The following is a 24447-nucleotide window of genomic DNA, read 5'->3' as shown; positions in this document are numbered from 1 at the left end:
AAAAAAGGATAAGAAAGGAAATAACCGAAAGAACCGAAACAAGAGAACCTTGGGAAATAAAGGAAATAAAGGTAAAGAAGGGAAATAAACGGAAGAAAGGAAACAAAAAAAACATAGGGAACAAAAGAAAACAATGGAGAAGAAAGGAAACGAACGAAATAAAGGAAACAAAAGATACCTACAAAACAAAGGCAAACAAAGGACACAGAGGAAAGAAAAAAATAAAGGAAACAAAAGAAACAAAGGAAAACATAGGAAACAAAGGAATACAAAAGGAAAAGAAAGAAAAGAAACGCAAGAAAAAAAACAAAAGAAAAATAGTAAACAAAGGAAAACAAAGGAACGGAAAAGAAAGAAACGAAAAAGAGAAAAAGAAACATAGAGAAAAGAAGAAAAGGAAACGAAGGAACAAAGGAAACAAAGGAAAGTAAAAGAAACAATGGAAAACAAAGAAAAAGAAAGGAAAGAAACGTAAGAAAGCAGACAAAAGAAACATAGGAAACAAAGGAAAAAACGGACAGAGAGAAAACAAGGAAAGGAAACAAAAGAAACAAAGGTAAAAAAGGAAAGTAAAGGAAACAAAGGAAAAGAAAGGAAAGAAACGTTAATAAATGAGACTGAAAGAAACATAGGAAACAAAGGAAAAAAAAAGGAAAAGAAAGGAGAAAGACAAAGAGTGGAAACAAAGAAAACATAGGAAACAAAGGAAACAAAGGACACAGAGAAAAAAAGAAAAGGAAACAAAGGAAACAAAGGAAACAAAGGAAAGTAAAGAAAACAGAGGAAAACAGAGGAAAAGAAAATGAAGAAACGTAAGAAAGGAAACAAAAGAAACATAGGCAACAAAGGGGAAACAAAGGAAAAGATTGGAAAGAAACGACGAAAGGAAACAACAGAAACATAGGAAACAAAGGAAAACAAAGGACATAGAGAAAAGAAGAAAAGGAAACGAAGGAAGAAAGGAAACAAAAGAAACATAAAAACAAAGGAAAACAAAAGAAAAGGAAAGAAAGGAAAGAAATAAAACGAAAGAATTATAGGGAACAAAAGAAAACAAAGGACACAGAGAAAAGAAAAAAGGAAACAAAAATTGAAGGACAACAAAAGACACAGAGAAAAAAAAATGGAAACGAGGGAAACAAAGGAGAATAAAGGAAACAAAGGAAAAAAACGAACAGAAAGGAAACAACAGAAACATAGGAAACAAAGGAAAACAAAGGACATAGAGAAAAAAAGAAAAGGAAACGAAGGAAGAAAGGAAACAAAAAAAACATAAAAAACAAAGGAAAACAAAAGAAAAGGAAAGAAACGAAAGAAGTAAAACGAAAGAATTATAGGAAACAAAAGAAAACAAAGGACACAAAGAAAAGAAAAAAGGAAACAAAAAATTGAAGGACAACAAAAGATAGAGAGAAAAGAAAATGGAAACGAAGGAAACTAAGGAGAATAAAGGAAACAAAGGAAATAAACGAACAGAAAGGAAACAAAAGAAACATAGGAAACAAAGGAAAACAAAGGACACAGAGAAAAAACAAAGGAAATAATAGAATCAAAGGAAAACATAGGAAACAAAGGAAAACAAAGGAAAAGAAAGGAAAGAAACACAAGAAAGGAAACAAAAGAAAAATTGGAAATAAAGGAAAACAAAAGAACAGAAAGGAAAGAAACGAAAAAAGGTAAAAGAAACATAGGAAACAAAGGAAAACAAAGGACACAGAGAAAAGAAGAAAAAGAAACAAAATAAACAAAGGAAACAAAGGAAAGTAAAGGAAACAAAGGAAATAATGGAAAAAAAGGAAATAAACGAAAGAAAGGAAACAAAGTAAATTAAGGAAACAATGGATAACAAAAGTAAAAAAGGAAAGAAACATTAAGAAAGGAATCGAAAAGAAACATAGGAAACAAAGGAAATTAAAGAAAAACAAAGGAAAAGACAATAAATGGAAACAAAAGAAACATAGGAAACAAAGGAAACAAAGCACACAGAGAAAAGAAGAAAAAACAAAGAAAACAAAGGAAACAAAGGAAAGTAAGAAAACAGAGGAAAACAGAGGAAAAGAAAGGAATGAAACGAAAAGGGAAACAACAGAAACATAGGAAGCAAAGGAAAACAAAGGACACAGAGAAAAGAGGAAAAGGAAACAAAAGAAACAAAGGAAAGTAAAGGAAACAAAGGAAATAATGGAAAAAAGGAAATAAACGAAAGAAAGGAAACAAAGTAAATTAAGGAAACAATTGAAAACAAAAGAAAAAAAGGAAAGAAACGTTAAGAAAGGAATCGAAAGAAACATAGGAAACAAAGGAAAATAAAGGAAAACAAAGGAAAAAGACAAAAAATGGAAACAAAAGAAACATAGGAAAAAAGGAAACAAAGCACACAGAGAAAAGAAGAAAAAAGCAAATAAAACAAAGGAAACAAAGGAAAGTAAGAAAACAGAGGAAAACAGAGGAAAAGAAAGGAAAGAAACGAAAAAAAAGAAACAACAGAAACACAGGAAGCAAAGGAAAACAAAGGACACAGAGAAAAGAGGAAAAGGAAACAAAAGAAAAGAAAGGAAACAAAGGAAACTTAGGAAACAAAGGAAATAAAGGTAAAGAAAGGAAATAAACGGAAGACAGGAAACAAAAGAAACTTAGGAAACAAAGGAAAACAAAAGAAAAGAAAGGAAAGAAACGAAGAAAGGAAACAACAGAAACATAGGAAACAAAGGAAAACAAAGGACACAGAGAAAAGAGGAAAAGGAAACACAAGAAAAGAAAGGAAACAAAGGAAATAAAGGAAACAAAGGAGAAAAAAAAGGAAAAGAAAGGAAATAAACGAAAGAAAGGAAACAAAGGAAACTTATGTAACAAAGGAAATAAAGGTAAAGAAAGGAAATAATTGGAAGAAGGGGAACAAAAAAAACATAGGAAACAAAGGAAAACAAAGGACACAGAGAAAAGCAAAAAGGAAAAACAGAAAACAAAGGACAACAAAAGACACAGAGAAAAGAAAATGGAAACGAAAGAAACAAAGGAGAATAAAGGAAACAAAGGAAATAAACGAACAGAAAGGAAACAAAAGAAACATAGGAAACAAAGGAAAACAAAAGAAAAGAAAGGAAAGAAACGAAAGAAATGAAACGAAAGAAACATAGGCAACAAGGGGAAACAAACAAAAAGAAAGGAAAGAAACGAAGAAATCAAACAACAGAAACATAGGAAACAAAGGAAAACAAAGGTTACAGAGAAAAGATGAAAAGGAAACAAAAGAAAAGAAAGGAAACAAAGGAAAGTAAAGGAAACAAAGGGGAAAAAAGGAAAAGAAAGGAAATAAACGACGGAAAGGAAACAAAGGAAACTTATGTAACAAAGGAAATAAAGGTAAAGAAAGGAAATAATTGGAAGAAGGGGAACAAAAAAAACATAGGAAACAAAGGAAAACAAAGGACACAGAGAAAAGCAAAAAGGAAAAACAGAAAACAAAGGACAACAAAAGACACAGAGAAAAGAAAATGGAAACGAAAGAAACAAAGGAGAATAAAGGAAACAAAGGAAATAAACGAACAGAAAGGAAACAAAAGAAACATAGGAAACAAAGGAAAACAAAGGATACAGAGAAAAGAAAAAGGAAACCAAGAAAACAAAGCAGAGCAAAAGACACAGAAAAGAAAATGGAAACGAAGGAAACAAAAAAGGATGAAGGAAACAAAGGAAATAAACTAACAGAAAGGAAACAAAAGAAACATAGGAAACAAAGGAAAACAAAGGACACAGAGAAGAAAAAAAGGAAATAATAGAATCAAAGGAAAACATAGGAAACAAAAGAAAACGAAGGAAAAGAAAGGAAAGAAACACAAGAAAGGAAACAAAAGAAAAACAGGAAATAAAGGAAAACAAAGAAACGGAAAGGAAAGAAACGAAAAAGGAAAAAGAAACATAGGAAACAAAGGAAAACAAAGGACACAGAGAAAAGAAAAGGAAACAAGAGAAACAAAAGAAACAAAGGAAAGTAAAGGAAACAAAGGAAATAATGGAAAAAAGGAAACAAACGAAAGAAAGGAAAGAAACGTTAAGGAGACGAAAGAAACATAGGAAACAAAGGAAAATAAAGGAAAACAAAGGAAAAAGACAAAAAGTGGAAACAAAAGAAACAAAGGAAACCAAGGACACAGAGAAAAGAAGAAAAGGAAACGAAGGAAACAAAGGAAACAGAGAAAAGAGGAAAAGGAAACAAAAGAAAAGAAAGGAAATAAACGAAAGTAAAGGAAACAAAGGAAAAAAAGGAAAATAAAGGAAATAAACGAAAAAAAGGAAACAAAGGAAACTTAGGAAACAAAGGAAGTAAAGGTAAAGAAGGGAAATAAACGGAAGAAAGAAACAAAAGAAACTTAGGAAACAAAGGAAAACAAAAGAAAAGAAAGGAAAGAAACGAAAGAACTATAGGAAACAAAGGAAAACAAAGCACACAGAGAAAAGAAAAAAGGAAACAAAACTGAAGGACAACAAAAGACACAGAGAAAAGAAAATGGAAACGAAAGAAACAAAGGAGAATAAAGGAATCAACGGAAACAAACGAAGAGAAAGGAAACAAAAGAAACATAGGAAACAAAAGAAAACAAAGGACACAGAGAAAAAAATAAAGGAAATAAAAGAGTCAAAGGAAAACATAGGAAACAAAGGAAAACAAAGGAAAAGAAAGGAAATAAACACAAGAAAGGAAACAAAAGAAAAATAGGAAATAAAGGAAAGCAAAGGAACGGAAAGGAAAGAAATGAAAAAAGGAAAAAGAAACATAGGAAACAAAGGAAAACAAAGGACACAAAGAAAAGAAGAAAAGGAAACAAAAGAAACAAAGGAAACAAAGGAAAAAAAGGAAACAAAGGGAAAAAAGGAAAAGAAAGGAAATAAACGAAAGAAAGGTAACAAAGGAAACTTAGGTAACAAAGGAAATAAAGGTAAAGAAGGCAAATAAACGGAAGAAAGGAAACAAAAGAAACTTAGGAAACAAGGGAAAACAAAAGAAAAGAAAGTAAAGAAACGAAGAAAGGAAACAACAGAAACGTAAAAAACAAAGGAAAACAAAGGACACAGAGAAAAGAGGAAAAGGAAACACAAGAAAAGAAAGGAAACAAAGGAAAGTAAATGAAAGAAAGGAAAAAAAAGGAAAAGAAAGGAAATAAACGAAAGAAAGGAAACAAAGGAAACTTAGGAAACAAAGGAAATAAAGGTAAAGAAGGGAAATAAACGGAAGAAAGAAACAAAAGAAACTTAGGAAACAAAGGAAAACAAAGGACACAAAGAAAAGAAGAAAAGGAAACAAAAGAAACAAAGGAAACAAAGGAAAATAAAGGAAACAAAGGAAACTAATGGAAAAAAGTAAATAAACGAAAGAAATTATGGAAACAATGGAAATTAAAAGAAAACAAAGGAAAGCAACGAAAGAAAGGAAACAAAAGAAACATAGGAAACAAAGGAAAACAAAGGACACGGAGAAAAGAAAGGAAACAAAGAAAAAAAGGACAACAAAAGACACAGAGAAAAGAAAAAGGAAACGAAGGAAACAAAGGAGAATAAAGGAAACAAAGGAAAGTAAAGGAAACAAAGGAAAAGAAAGGAAATAAACGAAAGAAAGGAAACAAAAGAAACATAGGAAACAAACAGAAAAAGGGACAAAGAGAAAACAAGTAAAGGAAACAAAGGAAACACAGGAAACAAAGGAAAGTAAAGGACACAGAGAAAAAAGAAAAGGAAAAAAAGGAAACGAAGGAATCAAAGTAAAGTAATGGAAACAAAGGAAAACAAAGGAAAAGAAAGGAACGAAGTGAAAAAAAAAGAAAATAAAAGCAACATAGGAAACAAAGGAAAACAAGGGACACAGAGAAGAGAAAAAATAAGGGAAACAAAAGAATCAAAGGAAAACATAGGAAACAAAGGAAAACAATGGAAAGAAAGGAACGAAATGAAAAAAGGAAACAAAAGAAACATAGGAAACAAAGGAAAGTAAAGAAAACAAAGGAAACTAATGGACAAGAAAAATAATAAACGAAAGAAAGGAAACAAAGGACACTTAGGGAAAAAAGGAAATAAATGTAAAGAAGGGAAATAAACGGAAGAAAGGAAGCAAAAGAAACATAAAAAACAACGGAAAACAATAGAAAAGAAAGGAAAGAAACGATAGAAAGGAAACAAAAGAATTATAGGAAACAAAGGTAACCAAAAGGACACAAAGAAAAGAAAAAAAGGAAACAAAGAAAATAAAGGACAACAAAAGCGCAGAGAAAAGAAAATGGAAACGCAGGAAACTAAGGATAATAAGGGAAACAAAGGAAATAAACGAAAGAAAAGAAACAAAAGAAACATAGGCAACAAAAGAAAACAAAGGAATAGAAAAGAAAGAAACGAAATAAGGAAAACAAAGGACACAGAGAAAAGAAAAAATAAGGGAAACATAAGAATCAAAGGAAAACATAGGAAACAAAGGAAAACAATGGAAAGAAAGGAAAGAAACGTAAGAAATGAAACAAAAGAAACATAGGAAACAAAGGAAAACAAAGGAAAAGAAAGGAACGAAATGAAGAAAGGAAACAAAAGAAACATAGGAAACCAAGGAAAGTAAACAAAAAAACAAAGGAAAGTAATGGACAAGAAAAGAAATAAACGAAAGAAAGGAAACAAAGGAAACTTAGGGAAAAAAGGAAATAAAAGTAAAGAAGGGAAATAAACGGAAGAAAGGAAGCAAAAGAAACATAGGAAACAAACGACAACAAAAGACACAGAGAAAAAAAATTGAATCGAAGGAAACAAAGGAGAATAGGGAAATAAAGGAAATAAACGAAAGAAAGGAAACAAAAGAAACATAGGGAACAAAAAACAAAGAAAAAGAAAGGAAAGAAACGAAATAAAGGAAACTAAAGAAACATAGAAAACAAAGGAAAACAAAGGACATAGAGAAAAAAAATAAAGGAAACAAAGGAATCAACGGAAAACATAGGATACAAAGGAAAACAAAGGAAAAGAAAGGAAAGAAACGCAAGACAGGAAACAAAAGAAAAATAGAAAAAAAATGAACAGAAAGAAAAGAAACGAAAAAAGGAAACAAAAGAAACATAGGAAACAAAGGAAAACAAAAGACATTGAGAAAAGAAGAAAAGGTAACAAAGGAAACAAACTAAACAAAGGAAAGTAAAAGAAACAAAAGAAAACATAGGCAGAGAAAGGAAAGCAACGTAAGAAAGGAAACAAAAGAAACAAAGGAAACAAAGGAAAACGAAGGAAAAGAAAGGAACGAAACGAAAAAAGGAAACAAAAGAAATATAGGAAACGAAGGAAAACAAAGGACACGGAGATAAGAAGAAAAAGAAACAAAAGAAACGAAGGAAACAAAGCAAAATTGGAAACAAGGGAAATGAAGTTAAAGAAGGGAAATAAACTGAAGAAAGGAAACAAAAGAAACACAGGAATCAACGGAAAACAAAGGACAGAGGAAAAAGAAAAGGTAACAAAGGAAACAAACAAAACAAAGGAAAGTAAATGAAACAAAGGAAAACAAACGAAACGAAAGGAAAGCAACGTAAGAAAGGAAACAAAAGAAACAAAGTAAACAAGGGAAAACAAAAGAAAAGAAAGGAAAGAAACGAAAGAAAGGAAACAAAGAATTAAAGGAAACAAAGGAAAACAAAGGACACAGAGAACAGAAAAAAGGAAACAAAGAAAACAAAGGGCAACAAAAGACACTGAGAAAAAATGGAAACGAAGGAAACAAAGGAGAATAAAAGAAACAAAGGAAATAAACGAAAGAAACGAAACAAAGAAAACATAGAAAATAAAGGAAAACAAAAAACACAGAAAATAAAAACGGAAACAAAGAAACAAAGGAAACGAAGGAAAACAAAAAAAATTCGGCTAAATCAGCGGTCTTAACCTCGTATGACCTAGCTATGTTGTCGAGGCCGGTGATGGTCCTTGTGACTAGCCCCAGCGGCCAGACTCCTATTGATGTAAACTCCTCAAGAAGCCACACAATATTATCCACTTCAAAAGCTGACTCACGAGACGTCCGCTTCTTTCGATTGTTCAGCGAAGGAATATACTCGGTTAGCAGCCTATTCCAAATCTGCTGAAGTTCTTGATTCGCCTGTGTCCATGCCGAAGTGTTAATGGTAAGTGTCTTGTTGAAAACGGCTTCAGGAGCACTGCAGAAGAATCTTCCAAGCAAGAACTGGTTCGGGGTAAGTGACTTGTTGTCATCGTGGTTGCTTCAAGTGGGTGAGCGTACAAGAGTTCACAAGACACTCGGCTTTGCTGACAATCGTGGGGTGTTTCGTGGGAACGAGATTCAGGAGAGAAGCTATCTTGACAAACTGAAAGAGTCTCTCAGACCCCTTACCGAAGTGAGGAGCAGAAGGGGGTCAAGCTTCCATTCGACAGATTGGTTCAATAGCTGATGTTTGATGTAAACTTGCTCCAACTTCAGTGGTAATCCTCTGATCTGCTCTCTTTCTCCTAGGAAGTTGTATCCGTCGTCCGAAAAGAACAAACCGCAGTGGCCGCGTAAAGCAAAGAAGCGTCGGTTAGCTGTCCTGAGGTCCTCTGCAACTTCCAGGTGAATTGCTTTTGTGATCAAGCAAATGAGTTAGCAGATGCAGGTCTTCACTTCTGCACCTCAATGAACGACGACAAACTTTCTACGGTGCTCTAAGCCGACATTGTTGAAGATGACTCTTGACTGCGTTTCCCCGAAACCAGGTCTGCCATCGGTGGCTCTTATTCATGTGCTCGGAAGCACCGACAGTCGAAATATTTGAAGGCCAAATTTCTCAGGAAGGCTCTGATTCCACAAATGTGGCATCTCTGTTGTATGTAGTTGCGGGTGTAATCAACTCCAATGTGCATAAAAATTTTGGCATTTCTGTAGAGTTAAATGCTATGCTCTTTAGAATCCAAGATGATGGGGTGCTTGGCGTCAAAGGGCAGCAAGATTTGTTCTATTCTGCCAACAACTTCAAGAAGTCCACTTTCAGAGAAAGGGAACAAACAGAGCAGACAATTTTTTTTTGAAAAGCGCTTGTGTTGTTTGATGTCTTTGATGGCATTGTTGAAGGACCACTCTTGCCGTTTTCGGAAACAATAAGTTCGGGCTTCGTTAGTGTCGTCGAGCTCTAGTTTGCCCGTTTTTTCATCTGGAATTATTAACGAAACTTATGGCAAAAACCATAGATCGCATTGACTTCGTCAACTTTAAGGATCTGCTGCCGTCAATAAGACCTTCATCGTTCAATTTTTCCATTGTGATGTAGGTCTCTTCCTTGTTACTCAGAGTTCTTCCAATGGCTTTCGTGATCACTTAGGAAAATTTTCTCTTCCTGAAATTTGGCTGACTTCTGTTGGAAAAAAGTATGTTTAGCCGTATTCCACAGTAAACCTAAGACACAATGTTTGTCTTCTTAATGTCACAATGTTTGTTGGGTATTTTGGTAAGGCATTGAGCAGAAGTTGAGACAAATTTAGTTAGACTGAAACCTCCTTCTGAGTTTTGAACTGCCGTTTGAGCTTCTTGTTTATTGACAAAAAAATGTACAAAGTCATTCATGTAGAAACTGTTGAGTATTAAGTTCGTTGTTGTAGCGGTGTTTCCGAATTCTTTTGCTGTTTGTTGGAGCACAAACTTTGCTTTAGTCGGTGAACATCTGGGTCGAAAATTGAATCGCGTGTACTGGAACCACTGTATTGACGGCTGCAGTTCATTGACGGCCGGCAAAAAATGGAGGCAAGACTTCTATTCTGTTTGTATTCAAATCTGCATAAATATGGCCTCTATATCTACCATTACTGCAACAGGATCCTAGCAAAAGCGGAGGAGTAGGCCAACCAGGTTGTTGAAAAAAACGACGCATGACAGGTTTTTGTTTAGCGATTGCTTCTTGAAAATAGATGCTGCGTTTGCAACAAGCCAAACTTTCCGGGTTTGTTGGGCGTGGTGACTGGGTTTTGCGGAAGGTACCATATATTCTCTGGTGGTGGGTTTGAAAGTAACTGATTTGACATAACATTTCCCCAAATCTGTTTCCAAGGTACTCTCATGCATTTGTTCTATTTCAAAACATTTGTTTGAGTTGGCGGTGAAGACTGACGAGTCGTTTTTTGACAACCGGATAGTTGTTTTTTAATTTATAGTCCTGTTTTCAAAGTAAACCTGTTTTATATTTGTCTCCAATATGATGTATTGTATCTTGTAAAATTTGACCTCATCCTTTACTGTCTGTTGAAGTATCTGCATTTTCTTCTAATTCGGCCCTGTATTCTCTTTTTTCCAGAAACTGGTCACACATTCACCGAAATGTCTCAGTATCCACAGTTAAGTTTGTGAATGCATGATTAAAGGCTATATAACTCTGGGATATGAACTTTGGTTTCTGTAGGATTGTCTCATTTTTTGTCTAATTGGGCCTGTAATTCTCCGACCGAGAAGATTGCTAAAGCAAAGGGGCTTCCTGAGGGTCCTTGAAGGAACGCGTTCCAATTGGGTGGCGTTAACACCTAACAGTATCTGTATCTTGTTTTTAGTAAGTTTAGGAAAATGTATATAATGAAGATGATGGTAAGATAAACACGCTTCTTTCAAAACGTTCACAGGTGCAATGTTCAAAGGCCAGTTACTCACTGCATGTACATAGTTTGAACAGAAGAGTGATTTTTCGATATTGAACTTTCCAATGTCAAAGCGAACAAGATTTGCGAGCGTGACGGATTCGTCAAATGCGTGTGAAAAATTCAGAACAAATTCTAAAGTTTTTTGACTTCCTACTTTATCGGTGCAGCGTTGTTGAGGACGTATAAAATGGTGCTCCCAGAATTGCATTGCAAAAATGTTTTTAATTAGCAGTTCCAGACAGAGTGACAGGTTTCAGCTGTAGTTGATTTCTCGATCTTGATGGAAAACCAGGATTGTAAATCAAGGTTAGAGTCTCACCGTTTTTGTATTGTTGGTCCAGTTGTTCACACATTGGCGGATCAATTTCCGTCGAGTTTGTCCTTTTGGGTGCTTTTTTGCGTTGAGAAAGCTATGGTGTTTGCCCTTGCAATGTTGACGGAGAAGTTCTGACCAGCAGTTTTTGAAGCCGCCGTGATTGGCACTTACGCAATATATGCACAACTTTGTTTCGCTATTGCGTCTGCTGGCATCAGAAATGAATAACTGCTGACGGTTGCCAATGTATTGACCTTAATCAAGCGGACATTTTCTTTTGCTCCTGTTTGCTGTTGCTTTTCTCAGAGACTGCTTTGGGCCCGAGAAAGAAAATGTTCTTTTCTTGTTGTTAGTTTTGTTAGCCGTCCGTTGCTGAGGCATTGCATTACCAATTTTACTATTCGCTGTCTTTTTATGTTCAAAACTTTTATTGCCAGGGTTAGAACTTTCACTTACTGGGAAATTCTGTGTCCAATTCGCACGATTTTGGTTATTCCGGTTGTTGGTTTTGTTGTCCTGTTGTTGAATCCTGTTGTTGGTTTTGCTGGCCTGAATTGTTGTTAGTGGTTGATGAAAACTTCTCTTGTAATTGTTCGAAAGTTCTGCATTCAATTGGAAAGCTATGCGAGACCTGGAATTGTCCAATCGTTGTCAACAACAAGTTCGGTCCATTTCAATTTGATTGGGTTTGGTAGCATATCTCGGGCTATCCTGAGCAAGTATTTGGCATTCAGTTCGGCACTATGGGAGTCAAATCTCTGAACTACTTTTCTTAACAGCGAAGCAAAAGCTATCAAAGCTGCGTGGTCATCCATAGTTGGTCTTTGAAAAGCTTCTAGTTTTTTTGTTAAAGCACCGGCAACGTTTTGTGGGTTTTCAAAGCGTCTTTTCAGCTCCTGAAGAGCAGAAGAGTAAAAGGTTGGGTTGCAAGAAAGCTGGAGATGCAACCCGTTGCCTGCCAAATGACTAAACCTTGAAAAGATCATTCTTTCTGTGTCGGTGATGTCTCAGTTGATGTGGATTTTCGAAGAAAACAAACTGCTCCATTCGTTCCACTTGAGCTGGTCCCCGTCAAACTTCTGAATTCGGATGTCCAGAAATTTTACTGAGCGGTGGAGGTTCCGTTGACGATATTGGTTGGAGTTGATGGACAAGGTTTTATCTGATCGTGTAAACAGGTCCACGAGGGATTACCTTTGAGGGCTCCAAAATACCGTTTGAAAAGTTTGAGAAATTGATTGGACAATATCCTCGAAAATGTCCGCAATGGCTTGGTGTTGGTAGACGGTTGCGAGAGAAACTGGAACATGTGTTCTATGATCAGGTACATATTCAAAGAGGCCAGTGTTTTTAATGGGCCTGGGAGGAACGAAAATATTTCCAGCCGGAAAAATACTGGCAATTGAAAAATTGAAGTTGTTGACAATTGTGGAAACGCACAAGATGCGTCAATAAAACTCTGCAAAACAATTGTTGGACTCACAATCGGTTTTATTGGTTGCAGGGGATGATGTTGATTTCTTGCTACGTTGGCAAATTTTGTTTGTTCTACTGCTGATGGCCGGAGTCTAATCTGTACATCAGTACTGATGACTGCATCAGAGACCTTTTGCAAAATTCCTATGGCGGACTGCACTTGTCTGAATAGTAATCGGGTTGGATGTTGATTGCTGGTCTGCCAAGTCAATGACTTGTCGATATCGTGCATCTCGCGTACTTTGAACAACTCCTGGAGAGTCAGGTGCAGATCAAACCGGTATTTGGTTAATGGGTGATGAAGCGGTGCTGCTTGGACGCTTTGGAGTGTGACGGAAGGAAAATTAAGGCTTCTCTACTGTTTGTGCAACTTCTACTTTTAGCTTTGTCAGGCATGCGGTATCGTTGAGGGAGTCTTCAGCGTCCACATTTTTCGATTGTGTAAGCTGGTTGACAAGCTCGTCTAGTTGTGACCTTGTTTTCTTGAAATCATCAAGTGTTACTGACAACTTCAGGTTCCAGTCCAGAGTGTATTTTAATTTCCAGCTCCTGATTGAGCTCTTTGACAATGTTTAGTTTTCGTTGCAATAGATGGCTTTCGACCTCCGATGCTGTGGTCTGACTTTGGAAACTTCAGAGGTAAATTAAAAGGTCATGTGGGGTTAATATAGGTCCCCTGGAGGTCGCAACGTTTGAACTTTTGACCTTTTAGAGGTCACCTAGAGGTCAAGTGGGGTAATATTTTGACCTTTTCGAGGTCACCTAGAGGTCAAATGGGGTAATTTTTTGACCTTTTAAACGTCACCTAGAAGCAAAGTGAGGTAATCTTTAGACCTTTTAGAGGTATCTTGAAAGTAAAGTTGGGTGACCCTGTGACCTTTTAAGAGATTACTTACAAGTCAAGTGGGGTGACTCTGACCTTTAAAAGGTCAATTAGAGGTCAAGTGTGGTGACCTTTTGACCTTTTAGAGATCACTTAGTGATTTTTGGTAGTCACTCGGAGGTTCCTGTCACTCGGAGGTTCATCGGAGGAGAGTGGGTGACTTTCGTAGATCACTTGGGGGGTGTCTGGAGGACAAGTAGTGACTTTTGGAAGACACTCGGAGGGTTCTGGGGGACAGAGGGTGACTTTCGCAGGACATTTTGAGCGTCTTTGGAGGACAATTATTGATTCTTGGAAGTCACCCGGAGGGTCCGTGGAAGACAATTAGTGATTTTTGGAATGAAATTTACTCGGGGGTCCCTCGTGGACAGTGGGTGACTTTCGTAGGTCAGCTTGGGTGTCTCTGGAGAACAATTAGTGATTTTGGAAGTCAATTGGGTGTCCTTGAAGGATTATGGTTGACTTTAATAGGTCACATGGAAGTTCCCTGGAGGACAATTGTTGATTTTTGGAGGTCACTCGGGGTCTCTGAAGGACAGTGGTAGATTTTTGAAAGTCACTTGGGCTTTCCTGCGCTGCTGTTGACTTCGAGAGAACTGTCAAAACACCAGAGCCTCGGGAAAACAATTCGGGAGGAGCTGGATCTACTGGCAGAACACTAGAGCCTCTTGGTTGCAGCTGCTGATGACTCACGTTGGCCTGAGTAGGCTGGCTAGCTGTTGAAGGGCAGTAGTGGGGCTCTAATGCAAGCTTGATCTGCTGGCAGAAGATTGCAGGCTGTTTCTGCTGCAGGCAGTTCGGAGCAGCTGCTGGTGACTCATGTTGGCCAGAGTGGGCTCGCTGGCTGTTTCAGGGCAGTAGGGGTCTGTACTTCAAGCTGGTCCTTCTGGCAGAGCACTGCAGGCAGTTGGGTGCAGCTGCTGATGACTCAGGTTGGCCTGGATGGCTGGCTGTTGGCTGGATGGCTGCAGCTGCTAATGACTCAGGTTGGCTGGTTGGCTGGCTGTTGGAGGGCAATAGTGGGGCTGTACTGCAAGCTTGATCTGCTGGTAGAACATTGCAGGCTGTTGGTTCTAGCTGCTGGTGACTCATGTTGGCCAGAGTGGGCTGGCTGGCTGTTTCAGGGCAGTAGGGGTCTGTACTTCAAGCTGGTCCTTCTGGCAGAGCACTGCAGGCAGTTGGGTGCAGCTGCTGATGACTCAGGTTGGCCTCGATGGCTGGCTGTTGGCTGGATGGCTGCAGCTGCTAATGACTCAGGTTGGTTGGTTGGCTGGCTGTTGGAGGGCAATAGTGGGGCTGTACTGCAAGCTTGATCTGCTGGTAGAACATTGCAGGCTGTTGGTTCTAGCTGCTGGTGACTCAGGTTGGCCTGAGTGGGCTGCTGACATCCTCTTCCTTTGGCTTGTTGAGAAAATCTTTAAATTTTTTCTATGGAGCAGGCCGTATGTTGCTACTCATCAGTTCTCATATTGAGATTGTTCGACCAAAAACTAACCAAGAGGAGCTGCTACGCGCGGTTGTTAGATTCTCTGTTGAGTTCTTACGATAGGACTCAAATACTTCAGAACAATAGGTTTGATAAGGATTTCAAAACCTCAGTATTTAGCTTACGTCAAATAAAAAAGGGCAGTACATAGATATTTCTTTGTCCCTTGTGGATTGGGAACTAAGGACCCGGAGGAAATCAAGATTTACTCTATCAGTTCGCTGAGATTGAACAGAGTCTTACCTGTTTCACAGCCCTCAGTGATGTTGATGAAGCTGGTCAAGTCAATTGTTCCATGTGTTTTACCAACTCAATGTTTGTCCATCACAATGATTTGTCCATCTCAATGATTATCCATGGCAATATAGCAGTTTCACATAACAATCTAATTCATTTAATAAATAGATCTTGGGTTCTTTCACTGAGATCCCAGGAGCGCCAAATGAATACGAAAAATTGCCTCTTGTCCATTGTATCCTGTCTTTACTCTTAATCAAAGATCTATTTGCTTCGTTTCACATGTTTAGTTTCTCTATATAACCACTTCAAACAAAGCTTTACTTCCGGTTAGAATCAACTTCTCATTCTTATAATTTTGGGGTATAAAGTCATAAGAAGTCATTCTTAAAATTGCGGTAAAATCAGTGAAGTTATTAAGAGGCATTAACCAGACGTGCTTTTTCCAGCTGAATTGGAAACTTAAATTGTTGCTTTTTGTTTCGACGATTTTAGTGGGGAAGTAAATAAATGCTCTGTGTTCAATCATTTTTCGTCGATTCATATTATCATCGTAAAGAGTGGTTTCATTAGAAAGATTGTCAAGGGTAGAACTTCAGATAGGAGTTTTTTGAACTTTGCTGTTTATGAGGGTTTACGTTGATTTTAATATTGTGAACGTTAGCCCGACTTACAATGTTTTGTTCACATTTTGCAAAATGTCTAAGCGTTTGCCCAAATATATTGCATCATTTTTGCCTAAATATTGATCAATTTTTCCTAAAACAAGATATTATTATTTTTTTAACGATAGTTTCATTGAATTTACATTTAAACGTAGAGTTGCTGAAATGTTTAAAAACTGCTTCGTCTAAAAGTTTACAACTGCTGTTGCTGATACTGCTGATGCAATCTTTGTTTACTCTTATAGGGCTTCTTTTAGCTACTGTACCTAAGAAAGTTAGCGCTCTTTCTCTAACTAGAGGTGACATTTAAAAATGCAGCATTTATTTCCAATATATTCCATTATTTTCGTTTGTCGAAAAAAGTATAAAGAATTTATTTAGATCTTGTTTTCAATAGCTGCATGATGATAACAGGACCAGTGCCGGTCTCATCATTTATTTTAGCCTTCAAAAAGGCTTTGAAGTGTTTTTCGGGTCTGTCATCTTCAAAATGTTTCTCCATTTTTATCCCCTTTTACAGGCATGTCAACTTAAAGTTCGTTAATAATAGAGGCCATTATTGTTCAAAAAGAGTGCAGTGGTCTTATTGGCCCAAATACTTTGTGATAAAGCTCGTGATTTTTATGCCGCAAACAAACCAAACTGCTTTTGGCAAAGTTTTTGAAATCCTGAGTCTTGCCAGCATTTAATTTCTTTAGTCTTATGACTCAGTCTACCTAATTTAATGTTTAACTTAATATTTAATGAGCTGTTAAATGTTTCTCCGTTTTTTATCCGCTATCACAGGCATGTCAATTTTCACCTAAAAGTTCGTTAATAATAGATGCCATTAATGTTCAAAAAAAGCGCAATGGTCTTATTGGCCCGAATACTTTCTTTGATAAAGCTGGTGATTTTTTTGCCGCAAACAAACTGCTTGTGTCAAAGTTTTTGAATTCTTGAGTCTTGCCAGCATTTAATTTCTTTAGTCTTATGACTCAGTCTACCTAATTTAATGTTTAACTTAATATTTAATGAGCTGTTAAATGTTTCTCCGTTTTTTATCCGCTATCACAGGCATGTCAATTTTCACCTAAAAGCTCGTTAATAATAGATGCCATTAATGTTCACAAAAAGCGCAATGGTCTTATTGGCCCGAATACTTTCTTTGATAAAGCTGGTGATTTTTATACCGCAAACAAACTGCTTGTGTCAAAGTTTTTGAATTCTTGAGTCCTGCCAGCATTTAATTTCTTTAGTCTTATGACTCAGTCTACATAATTTAATGTTTAATTTAATATTTAACGAGCTGTTAAAGGAACTATCTAATGCTTTCAGTTGATACAAATAAATTTCATTAAATTGGTAAGTATCTGATTTCAATCAATCAAAGATATTTTCAATTTTTGGTGGAGTTAGTTTTTTTCAGCAAAATTTAAGTTGATGCTTTTATGGAAAAGCAACTTGAATTTTCTGGTTATTCATCAAAACATAAGATCAGTTTTGGTGTAAATGAAGAAAATTAAAACTAAGAATAGTAGCGGAGCACTTTCAATTTGTTGAATTATAGGATATTTGCAAACGAGAAAGATTTCAAACAGCTCAATTTTTGCACGGACAATTTAGATGCAAATGAGTTTATATAATTGTTCGTGAAGTTTTGCGTTTTGCCTGTTTTCGTTATTTTGTAGAGGTCTTTTGATTTAATGTTGTCAGAACTGTTTTAAAGATTTCAGATTTGCCAATTTTAATCTTATTTCGAAATTTAGCGTGTTCTCAGCAATAGGAGAGGTAGACTGCTCTTTTTATGTAGTCTTCTTTTAAGTGCTCCTTTAATGTTCTCTTTTAAGAATGTAGTTTTCATTGCTTTAGTCATCATTTTTTAGTCAGCAAATAGGTTTGTTTTTTCAAAAATTTTCCTATTTCTGGGATTCTACTTTGCTGTCTTGTCCAATGATTACATTTATTGCACATTAATGGCAAATCACATCACTTTAAGGGTTATTGATTCTAGAGCAGTAAATAGATGATTTTGTGCTTCGACACTGTTCCTCACACAATCGAATTAAACTTTGAATTTGCCTAATTACGTTTTTTTGTAGTCCTATGACATTCTAAAACATGACAAGTGTCCATGGCTCCATATCAAGGTAAACAAGAAGCCATTCAATTTCAGTTCATAGCTGATTGCTTTCATTGCTTTGAATGCAATTGTTGTTCAGAACGTTGTTTGTTTGCCTATTGTTATTTATTTTCAACAAATGACAATAGCAAGTCAATTGGTTTATTTTAGATTTTAGCTGATGCTATTTTAATTTTTTCATTGTTTTTTAATTAGATAGACATTGCGTTTTGGTTGTAACTAATGCGTTTTTTTTTGTTATTCTGTTCTTTGTCTTTTCCTTCCAGGCAAATCACTGGCCCTCTAACTAATTAATTTACATAGTGGTTTGATCTTAAAGCGGTTTTTCGAATGTACACAACTTTGAACACTATTTTAAACTTCGAAAGTTTTCTATCTCTTTCTCATTTTGTAGACATTTAAGTCGAAAACTTGTTGAGCTGGTTCAAAACATTATGCGCAAGCACACAGTAACAAGCGCACAGTACCAAGCCCCAAAAGCACAGTACCGAGCTTTTGGATTAAAAACAAGGAGTCTAGGTAATGTGCGATCGCACATAAGGTTCCAACTCTAATCTACATTTTTGGCATAATCGTCTATCAAATGAACAGGTAGAAAATTCAAGAACTTTAAAAATTGTTGTGCGAACGAAAAGATAACCTCCAAGGCAAATAACTTAGTGGTGTAAAAAATGATGCATTAGATTGATGAGATTTGAAAAAATTAAGAAAACAAGTCAAGACGATCAGCAATATCAAACAACAACAACAAACTTTAAGTTCAACAGACCCTTTGTCCGGTTTAAAAAACGAAGTTTTAAAAACAAATTTAATAACAAAGTCAAAATAGCGTCAGATAAAACTGAAATTAAACAAAACAACTGGTAATTCACCAAAAAAAGATTTGGGACGCTTCCATTATAAGGCTTGGTAACAATTAGACAAAGTAAAACAAAAACAGAAAATTTGAAAATTTCGCTTATTTTTTAAAAAAGAACAACTAATTTCAAAGTAAGGAAAACCATTAGAATTAAACTATAAAATTCTTTGGTATACAGTTACCAATGCTTCTATAAAAGAGGAATAAGAAATAAGAGAAAGCAAAACAAATAGAAAACAAACAAAAAATCAATTAAAACTTGACAGAAAACATATTCGAAGCCTTACAGCCATACTTTGGCCGTCAAAATATGTTCTATTGCACCTTCTTCGAACACCAAAAAAATATTTTGCAATCTCTCATTATTGAAACTGGCTAACAAGTAGACAAAAAATAAAAAGGCAAAGTTAAGTAATACGTGTTTTTTTTCAAAAAAAAAAATCATTTCCAAAGACATGAAAGCCATTAATTACAAAGTGAAATAATTAGAAAAGAAAAGGTTCGCTATTTTTTCTAGAGGAGGCCTTTTAGAACTGAATTATCCAGTCCAGAATGTCTTGCGTCTTCAGAAAAACGTCAAATATGACAATAATTAAAAATTTATGTACTTTTTTTGTGAAAAACCCGAGTCGAAGCAAGTTAATTAAAAACGAACTCTTTCAAAACATTAGATTTTGAAACATCACTCCATTTTAACAACTTCCCGTGGCAAAAATATTGTCATTTTCGGCCTGTAAAAAATAAGACTAGAAAGCAAAAAAAAAACAAAGATGTGAAGTTAGTGTTTTTTATTCTGGAAAACAATTGTTTTCAAAGTCATGAAGGCTATCAGCTATCTTCTAATATCAGAAAATTGGCTCATCTTTTCTTCCATGAAAAACCAATGAAAACGGGTCATTGGTCGCGAAATTTCATAGAACTGAAAAGAAAAAGTAAAAACGACAGCTAGAGACAAAATTGAAAATTTCAATTAAATTCTTCGAGAAAGTAGTGTCGAAGCCGTATAGAACCATAATCTCTTTCTTCACGGGTTTACATATAATCAGTTTTGTCTTATTGTGAACGCCAATAATGTGATTTACGAACTGTCAATTACGTGATAATGTGACAAATCTAGAAAACATGAAAAATGGGAAAATAAGTAAAATTTTTTTAAAAAAATGTGAAATATAGTACTATCAAAGCCAAAAAACAATAACTTAATGCGTGAAACCGAAAAAATTAGCTATTTTGAATTCAGTTGAAGAAACATTTTTTTAAGTGCTTACACTAAGCTACAAGTTGACCAAAATAAAAGAGAAATGGAGGCAAATTTCTATAATCCATTTTTTATTTAAAAATCAAATATTTTTAAAAGTCAAAACGACCGTAAGCTTTCAAGTAATAAACTAGATAATTTATTTGGGAGCTAATTATGAAGCCATTTGGACTTGTCACTATTCAGCTTTGAGTTGAAATGTTCTCTTGTTTAACATAAGACGATCAAATTTTTTAAAAGACCGACTGATTACAATCTGAATTGTTTTTGGATTGTGACAGTCCAAGGTTGGTCCAAAACTATTCCTGCTAATGCTTTTTGTCCATTGAGAACACTTAATTCTTCGAATGTCATAGATGTAGATATTTTGTTAGTAAAAAAAATCAAAATTAAATGCTGCGTTTTTGTTATTCAACGATTAAAGTCGTCAAAAACGGCAAAGCTTTAATTACAGAGTACACGCAACGGAAGTTGAAGTACAAATAGCTCCTTTTTGACCCTACAAAGATTGGGCTACTGGTGTTTGGGTGTGCACTTCCTGCAAATGTACTCAAAGTAAACTAAAGAAACTTATTTGGTGCTGTTTTTGATGAAAAATTCTGAATTTGAAATAATTAGCCAGAATTTTTGACAGTAAATTTAAATTAAAAAAGTATACATTATTTTTTGTCTTTAAAAAGAAAATCAACAATACATTCTTGAAAAAATTTATTAACGTTATTGACAAACTTTAGCAAAATTGGCAAAATTTTAGTCGAAAATTCCGAAAAATGTGAGTAAAATCAACGGAACTCACTCTATTTTCTCAAAAGTTTAAACCTCGATAACTCCCTGTTAAAAACGAAAATAAAAAAATTGAATTCCATTTTCTGCGCTGGACAAGCTTTCTAATGATACTAGTCTCAACTCTCTACGATGAATATATCGTTCGCCCGAAATTATCTGAACAAAAAAACCATTTGAGTATATAGTCCCCCCCCCCCCTCAAGAGGGGTCGGAACAATGAAGGACTATTACATAGCACCCGAAGCCGTCAGCAAAATAGTAGTTCCAAAAAATTAGGGTTGCAGTGTTTATGTGAGCGTTGCCAACTTTTGAGGTGCTTAACATATTGCTTGGCTACATTTTTGCTGATCTAAAATTTCCCTGTTAATTTTTACCGAAAATTTGTAAATTTTTGGATATTCTTTAACATCTCTGAAAATGAACTGAGAAAGGCACTTCAATGAAGGAATTTTTGCATGAGAATAAAATACTAACCTGATTAATTTACTCGATGTTTCTTTCTAAAACAAATCTCAACCGAGTTAAATCAGAAATATATGCTTAGTTTTTTTTCATCGATCTATTTTTCCGCAGGCAGAAATTTTCACAAACAAAGTACTTTTTCTGTAAATATTACCACCTTTGAACGAACACGATTTCGCGTTAATTAAAGAGTTTTGCACAAAAGTTTTAATCTTTTTAATCTTACAGATGAATACGAATTTTTATATCTGGTTTACTTTGGTGGAGCATTTTGTTTCATGTTTAACTTTTGGCTGTTCTATATAGATACTGCTGTTCAACAAAAGCTAAGCTAATTTGACGAGCTCGTGCTTCAACAAAAAAACTCGTGTAGTATATCAACAATGTTAATTTTGATGTTTTAACAATCTGAATCTTGTAAATGATGTCACCAAGTTTTTTTCCGCCCATCCTGTTAATGGACGAAAGACTCAAAATCGAGGCTCGAATAAGTTCTTGAAACGCTCTACATGAAGGGTTGGAACAATAAAAACAACGTTTTGGTGTGTTTCCATTGATCGTATTAGCCATAGTGCAGTCCTTTCTCACTTGACTGTACACAGAACTTTCGAAAAATGACAATCAAGAATCGTTCATGAATTTCTTAGTTTTTGTTTACCATGCATGCTCAAAGTTTTCTTTTTGAGAGAAAGTTTTTTTGAAAACTTTCAACCAAGAAATTATTCTACCTGTTTTCTGAGAAATTGTCGTTTCCGAAATATTTTGCATATATTTATACCTCACGTCTCATTTTTCATATCAGATGTCATGATTTGTACTTCGAATTTTTGGTCCTTTACAAATTAATGAGCTGGCCTTGAGCCATATTTCAAATAATTCTTAATGCGGCTGATAATCGTGCCAATCTAAGCTGCTCAGTTAATCAAATAGTGAAATATGGTCTCGTTTTCGCAGAATGGGGGATTGCATTTGTCTATGATCAAAATTATAAGCGCGAAAGTCTGGTCGTAGAACTAGGGGAACTTTCATTCAATATCAATTTTCAATTTCATACCATCTGAACTCGAAATACTTATAGAGACCCCCCCCCCCCCCACTGTGCGAAAGTCTGATCTTACCTTTTTACCTTTGCCTAAAGTTATTTCATTTACTGAAGTCACGTGTTGCCGAAGCCATTTCAGTCAATAGGTGCTGAAGTCAGTTTTGTTCTTCCTCTATCCCGGGTCTCAGGGGGGTCTCCTTTGCCTTTTTGTGTCGGGTTGCTCCGGAACCTCATGGCTTCCAATGATGATGATGACACTGCTTGCGAAAAATCTGCATGGCTATTGTCTACTACTCTTTTGATCTCGACATGGGTGACGTCTTAACAAATAGACGTACCAAAATGTAGAAATTTCAACGAATGTGATTGGTTGAGAAATTTGAAACACTTTACTTTTATGCGTTCAATTAGGCTAAACTGGACAAAGACATGCTAAACTCGACATGCTTGGAAAAAATTATACGACGTGCAAAATATATTTTCAATAGTCTATACAATATTATATATACTTTTATACACGTTCAAGAATTCTCACCTTTTGCTGTTAGTATCACACTGCAAGGCATATGTTAATAATGGGGTGGAGAAATAAAGAGTTGGTTAAAGAAGGCCCTACTCGGTTATATGGGTAAGTACGCAAGCTAGTTAGAGCCATATCCAGCAATTCTGTGTGCAGCAACCCTTCTTATGTCATCAAAAGTTGACAAAAGTCGAGTCGCTTTATTTCAAAACCTCGTACTCGATGGCAACTACTTTTCCACCCTAAATATTTTCGTTCTCAAAAGTCTATGGAGATTTCTTAGATCGACTAAATTAATAATTGTCTCTGTTTATTATAATATGTTCGACTGGCTAATACAATGTGTATACACTAATATGATCTAAACAATGTTTATCACAGCTTCCAGTATCCATAACTATCAAAACTGATTTTTCGATGGATTTCAATTTCGGTTACTGAAATGAATCGGGCTCACATTTTCATATTGTGGTAATCAAGAACTATAACTAGTAATGTCCAAGTAAATTTGAAATCGCGGATAACACACTAACTAGGTTGTTGCATATTACCAGACACTTATGAAATTCATGGTCGCGAGGAGTCAATTATTTCGAGGTATAGCACTTCAGTTGAAGTTGAGTTATGGAGGGGGGGGGGGGGGGGAGGAGGGTCTTACCTTGTGTCCGTCAGGGGGTTGCAAGCTCAACCAGAGTTCTGCTCGTCAATTTCGAGCAAAGGTGGCTTTGATTGGTCACGCCAGCTGCATATCTGGGAAAACAAGAAACAAAAGCAGAATTCTGCAATTTTTTAATCTACGCAAATGGGTTTATTTTTACGGTTTAACAACTGAGGAGAGGGGTTTCGGATCGTACCTGAACCAGACAAGTCATAGCTTATATCCTCAATGAAGTCACGTGTATCCCCCAAAAGGCTTTCTAATGTCTAAATGTATATTGCACTCACCTCACATGGGTTCACGTACCTTGGGTTTCTCGGTCGAGCACCTGACCAGTTTGTTTTGGTCACATTCTTACCTTTTTTGTTGGGAAACACCGCCATTCACTGTGAGTTAACATCTGCAAACAATTCCGGGGGGGGGGGGGGTAAAGACTTTACCTTGGTGGCCGGTGTATGTACTTCAGCGCCAACTTATTTTTTTTTCGGGTTTCGGGTGCTGGAGAGGGGTGCCAAGGTTGCTGGAGACTTCACTCAACTCCACCCAAAACTGGGTGCTGGACTTCACTCCACCCAAAACTGTCTCAAAATGTACAACTGTACCATCACCTCAATATTTTAAAATTGTGGGCGATTATTGAACTTACCGTTGTGTAGACAATCTGGTATCATTACCAGAACCAATCCCAAAGTTAGTGGGTTAGGAGACGGAGGGGGGGGGGGGCAGAAACTAACCTGTTTTGGTGAAATGCTCTGTCAAACATCTGCAAATTGAGGGCGTAGGCGATGTACAGTAAAAACCAGTTGGTCAGTTAAAAGAAAACGCCCTCACCAGCTATGTGGGTTAAGTTCACAAACTGGTGAGAGCCATAAACATTATATAACCCAACAACCCACCCAGCACAGAATCCAAATACCCCTTCCCCCAACCAGTGAACAAACGATTTAATTTCGGAATCATTTTGACACGAACTACTGCTTTACTTTTACATTTGATAATGGTCGATGCTGAAGGGTAGAAATCTAAACAAAATTTCTAAAACTAG

The 24447-nt window shown here is 35.8% G+C and overlaps 1 protein-coding gene across 1 annotated transcript in view; it reads right to left on the bottom strand.

Annotated features, from left to right (window-relative positions):
• Positions 1-21271, bottom strand: part of LOC142350400 (uncharacterized) — a 128815-nt gene extending 107544 nt beyond the window's left edge. Inside the window, exon 1 of the mRNA XM_075402247.1 lies at positions 21195-21271. The gene's annotated coding sequence lies outside the window, so the exon portion shown is untranslated. The remainder of the gene's footprint in view (positions 1-21194) is intronic.
• Between the last annotated feature and the right edge of the window lie 3176 nt (positions 21272-24447).

Source organism: Convolutriloba macropyga, chromosome 12, assembly GCF_964194025.1.
Source record: "Convolutriloba macropyga chromosome 12, txConMacr16.3, whole genome shotgun sequence".
Taxonomy (NCBI): domain Eukaryota; kingdom Metazoa; phylum Xenacoelomorpha; order Acoela; family Convolutidae; genus Convolutriloba; species Convolutriloba macropyga.
Note: the sequence above shows the minus strand (reverse complement) of the source record. Positions and strands in the feature narration are given on the sequence as shown.